The sequence below is a fragment of the Saccopteryx bilineata genome, chromosome 1 (genome assembly GCF_036850765.1).
Source record: "Saccopteryx bilineata isolate mSacBil1 chromosome 1, mSacBil1_pri_phased_curated, whole genome shotgun sequence".
NCBI classification, from domain to species: Eukaryota; Metazoa; Chordata; class Mammalia; order Chiroptera; family Emballonuridae; genus Saccopteryx; species Saccopteryx bilineata.
The window spans coordinates 54,016,278-54,022,964 of NC_089490.1; the positions used below are offsets into that span (position 1 = coordinate 54,016,278).

At 35.9% G+C, this 6,687-nt stretch overlaps 1 non-coding gene across 1 annotated transcript; it reads right to left on the reverse strand.

Moving 5' to 3' along the window:
- Positions 1-817: 817 nt before the first annotated feature.
- TRNAV-GAC (transfer RNA valine (anticodon GAC)) lies at positions 818-893 on the reverse strand. Its single transcript has one exon. It is a non-coding gene; the product is annotated as a tRNA-Val (tRNA).
- Between the last annotated feature and the right edge of the window lie 5,794 nt (positions 894-6,687).

Genomic DNA, 6,687 nt, shown 5'->3' on the forward strand with positions numbered 1-6,687 from the left:
ACAGCACTTGTTGTTTGATTTTTTTAATGACAACCATTCTGACAGGTATGAGGTGATATCTCATTGTGGTTTGAATTTGCATTTTTCTGATGATTAGTGACAAATATTTTTTCATATGCCTATTGGCCATCTGTATGACTTCTTTGGAAAAGTGTCTATTCAGTTCCTTTGTCCATTTTTAAATTGGGTTGTTTACCTTTCTGGGGTTGTGTTTTAGAAGTTCTTCATAAATTTTGTTTATTAACCCTTTATCAAACATATTGGTGAATGAGTTCTCCCATTGTGTGGGTTGCCTTTTTATTTTGTTAATAGTGTCTTTGGCTGTGAAAAAGCTTTTTAGTATGATATAATCCCATTTGTTTATTTTGTTCTTTATTTCACTTGCCCATGGAAATATATTAACAAAAATATTGGATGAGAAATATTGGAAAGTATACTGTCCACATTTTCTTCCAAGATTTTATGGTTTTATGACTTACATTTAAGTCTTTTATCCTTTTTTTTTTCTTGGTATTTCTCTGAAGCTGGAAACGAGGATAGACAGTCAGACAGACTCCCGCATGCGCCCCACCGGGATCCACCCAGCACGCCCAACAGGGGGCGATGCTCTGCCCACCAAGGGGTGATGCTCTGCCCCTCCGGGGCGTTGCTCCGTTGCGACCAGAGCCACTCCAGCGCCTGGGGCAGAGGCCAAGGAGCCATCCCCAGCGCCCAGGCCATCTTTGCTCCAATGGAGCCTCGCTGCGGGAGGGGAAGAGAGCGATAGAGAGGAAGGAGAGGGGGAGGGGTGGAGAAGCAGACGGGCGCTTCTCCTGTGTGTCCTGGCCGGGAATCGAACCCGGGACCTCCGCACGTCAGGCCGACGCTCTACCACTGAGCCAACCGGCCAGGGCCCTTTTATCCTTTTTGAGTTTCTTTTTTGTGAATGGTTTAAGTTGGTAATCTAGTTTCATTATTTTGCATGTACCTGTCCAATTTTCCCATCACCATTTATAAAGAGACTGTCTTTACTCCAGTGTATACTCTTACCTCCTTTGTCAAATATTGATTTACCATAAAGTCCTGAGTTTATTTCTAGGTTCTCTGTTGTGTTCCATTGATCTATGTTGCTGTTCTTATGCCAATATCAAACCATTTTGATTATAATGGCCTTGTACTATAACTTGATATCAGAAAGTGTGATACCTCCCCATTTGTTCTTCATTTTCAAGATTGCTGAGGCTATTTGGGGTCTTTCTGGTTCCATATAAATTTTTGGAATATTTGTTCTAGATCTGTGAAGTATACCATTGGTATTTCAATAGGAATTGCACTGAATAAATTTCTTTGGGTAGTATAGATATTTTAATGATGTTAATTATTGCTATCCATGAAAACAGTATATGCCTACATTTGTTTGTATCTTCCTTGGTTTTGTTTTACAATGTCTTGTAATTTTTTGAGTACATGTCTTTTACCTCCTTGATTAAATTTATTCCTCGGTACTTTATTTTGTTGCAATAATGAAGGGTATTGTTTCCTTAATTTTTCTTTCTGATTCTTTACTTTTGGTGTATAAAAATATCAGTGATTTCTGAATATTAATTTTAAATTCTGCTACCTTGCAAATTCATTTATCAGGTCTAGTAGTTTTTTGACTGAGACTTTAGGGTTTTCTAAGTACAGTATCATGTCATCAGGAAATAATGACAGGTTTACTTCTTCTTTTTCAATTTGGATGCCTTTTCTTTCTTCTTGTCTGATTGCTGTGGCTAGGACTTCCAGGACTATGTTGAATAAGAGTGGTGAAAGTGGGCACCTCTGCCTTGTTCCTGATTTTAAGAGGATTGCTTTTAATTTTTGCACATTGAGTATGATGTAGGCTGTGGGTTTGTCATATATGACCTTTATTATGTTGAGGTATGTTCCCTGTATTCCCACTGTGCTGAGAGTTTTGATCATAAATAGGTGCTGGATATTATCAAATGCTTTTTCTACATCTATTGATATAATCATGTAATTTTTATTCTTCATTTTGTTTATGTGATGAATGACATTTATCAATTTGTAAATATTGTACCAGTCTTGCCTCCCCAGAATAAATACCACTTGATCATGATGTATGATCTTTTTAATGTATTACTGGATCTAGTTTGCTAATATATTTTTTTAGTATTTTAGCATCTATGTTCATCAGGAATATTGGCCTATAGTTTTTTTTCTTTGTAGTGTCTTTATCTGGTTTTGAAACTAAGATAATTCTTGCCTCATAAAATAAGCTTGGAAGTCTTCCCTCTTGAATTTTTTGGAATATTTTGAGAAGTATAGGTCTTAGTTCTCCTTTGAATGTTTGGTAAAATAACCTGTGAAGTCATCTGGTCCAGCATGATCAATGTCATCCCATTAAATTTAATTTCAAAATAAAAAAAATTAAAAAAAATGTTTTTAGCCATGTTCATTTATGACTTTGACAAAAAGAAAATAAACATTTGTTAACTAACAATATTAGCTAATACTTATTTTATGCTTCATATGTGCTGGGCACTTGACAAAATATTTTATCTGTATTAAATGGCTTAATTTACCACTATCTTCTTTGATAGATGATATTATTTTTTGCATGTTACATAAGAGGAAACTGAGTTACAATTATGTTAAGAAACTAGGCCAGTGTTACATATATACTTAACATCATATGCCTAGTCTGTGATTTTATCCATGTACTAAGATGATAAAATTTACAGAATGAGGAGAAAGTGACTACTTCAAAATATAAATAGAACATGTTAGAATATGGGGATTATTTTGAAATTCAAATAATATTTAAGGACAATAAACCAAACTTCAACCTGATTTGATCATATTTGTATTGAGGAGCTGCCAGGACCAAAAACTGAAGTAGACAAAATTAAAATGCTTTCAAACTCAAACAGTCTAATAAAGATTTCTCATTTTAATATTCTATTTTGCACAATTTTAGCTTTATGAGTTCATTTCAGTAAATTAGCTTTTTGAAAGTTAATAATAGCAGACAATTATAAGCATCTTTAGTGAATGAATGTCTTTACTTAATGAACTGCAGTTTTTCTACATGATTACTCAGCCTATCAAACTATTTTGCTGTTCAGATTTCCTTTTTCAATTACAGTTTACATGACTGTCTTTTGAATATGGAATATTTACTCATTGCCATATAATTTTGTTTTGTTTTTACTATAGCTATTGTTTTACAATAGCTATTGTTTGTTTTACAATAGCTATTGTCTTAATATAGGTATGCTTGAGAGTATTTTAGTCTGTTTTAAAACAGAGTTGTTTTAAAATTGTTACTTAGCACACTATGCTAAAGAATTGAGTATGCTATTTCACTTTTTGTGTTTCTTCAAAGTTCTACTTAATAGTTATTGCTGAGAACCCAAGTTTTATCACTGCAGCATGTGGAGAAGAAAACATTGTAGGATTAATGCTAAAGGGATAGACTTGGGTCATTTTTCTGTGTGTATGTGAATATCTATCTCTATCACTTACTAGCTTTAGCTGAAACCCTTTTCACCCCACCCAAGAGGACTTTGTATTCTAGTTGCTTTCTTCAGCAGCATATTTCTTCTTTCATATTGTATTGGCCAGCATCAGGGCTGGTGCCTTTTTGCATTCTTTTACTGCTGCACACCATAATTTTGGCACCTGTCCACTGTTCTTTTGGGACTAGCACATTTTCTCTACTTGTTGGTGTGACTGTCTTTCCTCCTGTCATTCTTTCTCACCCAGTGGAGTTATTTGTTCCTGGAACTTCACCTCCTATCTGATACCTCTTATCTTTTCTGTCATTTTAATGCCCTTAGGGAAAATACTACTACTCTGTATTGTTCATTCTTTGACCTTTTATTTCCACTAATAATTTTCTCTTTGTGCTTTTTCATTCTTTCCCTTGCTGATAATCTAGATTTTATTTTCAATGTGCTGAGGTCATTTTCCTCCTTGATTTCTCCATTATTGCTTTATTTTATGTTACATAGATATTTTTATTGTACCTTTTAAATTTATTTGTCATTTATATTACTATTTTTTTTGTTATATTCTTATCAGTTACTTTAGGGATTACAATTAACACCTTAATTTATAACAATCTAGTTCAGATTAACACCAAATTAATTTCAATAGTATACAAAAACTTTTGTTTCTACAGAACTTGCCCCCATCCTGTATGTTCTTATTGCCATTAATTGTATGTTTATATACTGTGTGCCCATTTAAATTAAATGTAATTTTAAATTAACCTCAATTTAAAATTGTTGCCCTGGCCATTTTGCTCAGTGGTAGAGCGTCGGCCTGGCGTGCAGAAGTCCTGGGTTTGATTCCTGGCCAGGGCACACAGGAGAAGCGCCCATATGCTTCTCCACCCCTCCCCCTCTCCTTCCTCTCTGTCTCTCTCTTCCCCTCCTGCAGCTGAGGCTCCATTGGAGCAAAGATGGCCCAGGCACTGGGGACGGCTCCTTGGCCTCTGCCCTAGGTGCTAGAGTGGCTCTGGTCGCAACAGAGTGACGCCCCGGAGGGGCAGAGCATCGCCCCCTGGTGGGCGTGCCGGGTGGTTCCTGGTCGGGCGCATGCGGGAGTCTGTCTGACTGTCTCTCCCCGTTTCCAGCTTCAGAAAAATACAAAAAAAAAAAAAAAAATTAAAATTGTTGCATTATGCCTGACCAGGCGGTGGCGCAGTGGATAGAGCATTGGACTGGAATGCGGAGGACCCAGGTTCAAGACCCCAAGTTCGCCAGCTTAAGCACGGGCTCATCTGGTTTGAGCAAAGTTCACCAGCTTGGACCCAAGGTCGCTGGCTCAAGCAAGGGGTTACTTAGTCTGCTGAAGGCCCATGGTCAAGGCACATATGAGAAAGCAATCAATGAACAACTAAGGTGTCGCAACGAAAAACTAATGATTGATGTTTCTCATCTCTCTCCATTCCTGTCTGTCTGTCCTTATCTATTCCTCTCTCTGACTCTCTGTCTGTCTCTGTAAAAAATAAAAAAATTAAATAAAATTGTTGCATTATGAAGTTATCTTTCAAATAAGACAGCAAAAAAAGAACCTGAAAACAAAATATGCATTTATATTGTTTTTTATCTTTACTTACTACCTTTAGAATTCCTTATAGGGTATATATGCTAATGATGACTTCTTCAGTTTTTGTTTATCTGGAAATATCTTAATGTCTCTTGCATTGTTGAGGGGTAGGTTGCAGGATATTGAATTCTTTTTTGACTGACCCCCCCCTCCTTTTTAACTTTACATATGTAATTTCATTGCCTTTTGACCTTCATGGTTTCTGATGGGAAGTCAATTGTTAATCTTATTGGGGATCACTTGTATGAGTTGCTACTCTCTGCTTTCAAGATACTCTCTTTATCTTAAATTTTCTTCATTTTGGGTATAAAGTGTTCTGTGTGTGTTTTTTTGAAGTTATTCTATTTGGAATTTGTTGAGCTTCTTAGATGTATATATAAATGTACTTCATCAAGATTTAGAAGTTTCTAGTCATTTTTTTTCAGAACTTTTTTTTTGCCTTTTTTTCTCTCTCTCTTCACTCTTAGTATTCCCATGATGTGTATGTTGTCATACTTGATGGTGTCCCACAGGTCTCATAGGCCTTTTTTGTTTCTTTTTTTCTTTCTGGATTTTTCTTTCTTTTTTTTTCAGACTGGATTATCTCAATTGACTTATAAAGTTCATGAATTCTTTTCATCTGTTCTGCTCAAATCTGCTCTTGAGTCCTTCTAATGAATTTTAATTTCAGTTATTGTACTTTTTGACTCCAAAGTTTTTATTATTATTTTATAATTACTATCTCTTTATTGATGTTCTCTATTTGATATGACATCATTCTCATACTTCCTTTAGTCCTTCAGACATGATTTTCTTTAGCCTACCGAACATATATGTAATAGTTGATATAAAGTGTTTGTCTAGTAGTATCTGGTCTTCCTCAGGTACTTTCTATTGATTTTATTTTTTTTCTGTGTACAAGCCATACTTTCTTGTTACTTTGAATGTCTTATGATTTTGCGTCAAAACCAGACATTTTGAATATTATTGTTTTGCAACTCTGGAAAATCAAATTCTTTCTTGAGCTTCATTGTTGTTGCTACTTCTTGTATAAATAGTTGTTTGGTAACTATTTGTAGGGCCAGTAGTTGCAGCTGTCCTGGCCATACACATGCAGGTTCTCATTAAATTCAGGCAGATCATAAAGAAACAGTGGAGGCAAAAAATGGTGAGCCATTCCTTTATTAAAGTCTTGTACCAGTGGACAAGCAAACACACAGGGCTCCCAAAGCCACTGACACATTATCTAGTTCCACAACCAGGAGAATCTTTTCTGGTTTCTCCTAGAATCAAAGTCCCCTCAAACCTCAGTAGGGCTCACAAAGTCCCCCACCTCTGGTTCCCCATCTGCACACCTTCTCTTTCCCTGCCATCATAGCTTCTCTCTGCTCTCATTCTGCAAACATAACTTCTTTCTCTCTTCACAAATTGGCTTCTCTCTGTTCTTTTCAAAACTTTCTTGTGCAAAAACGTCTCCTCCAGCAAATATTAGAAAAACAATGGCCCTTCCCAAGCAGGAATGAAATCAGTAATTTGCAATCAACAGCCCTGCTCTGAGGGCAAACACACAGGTGGCTACCCAGCACAATTTATATATATATATATATATAT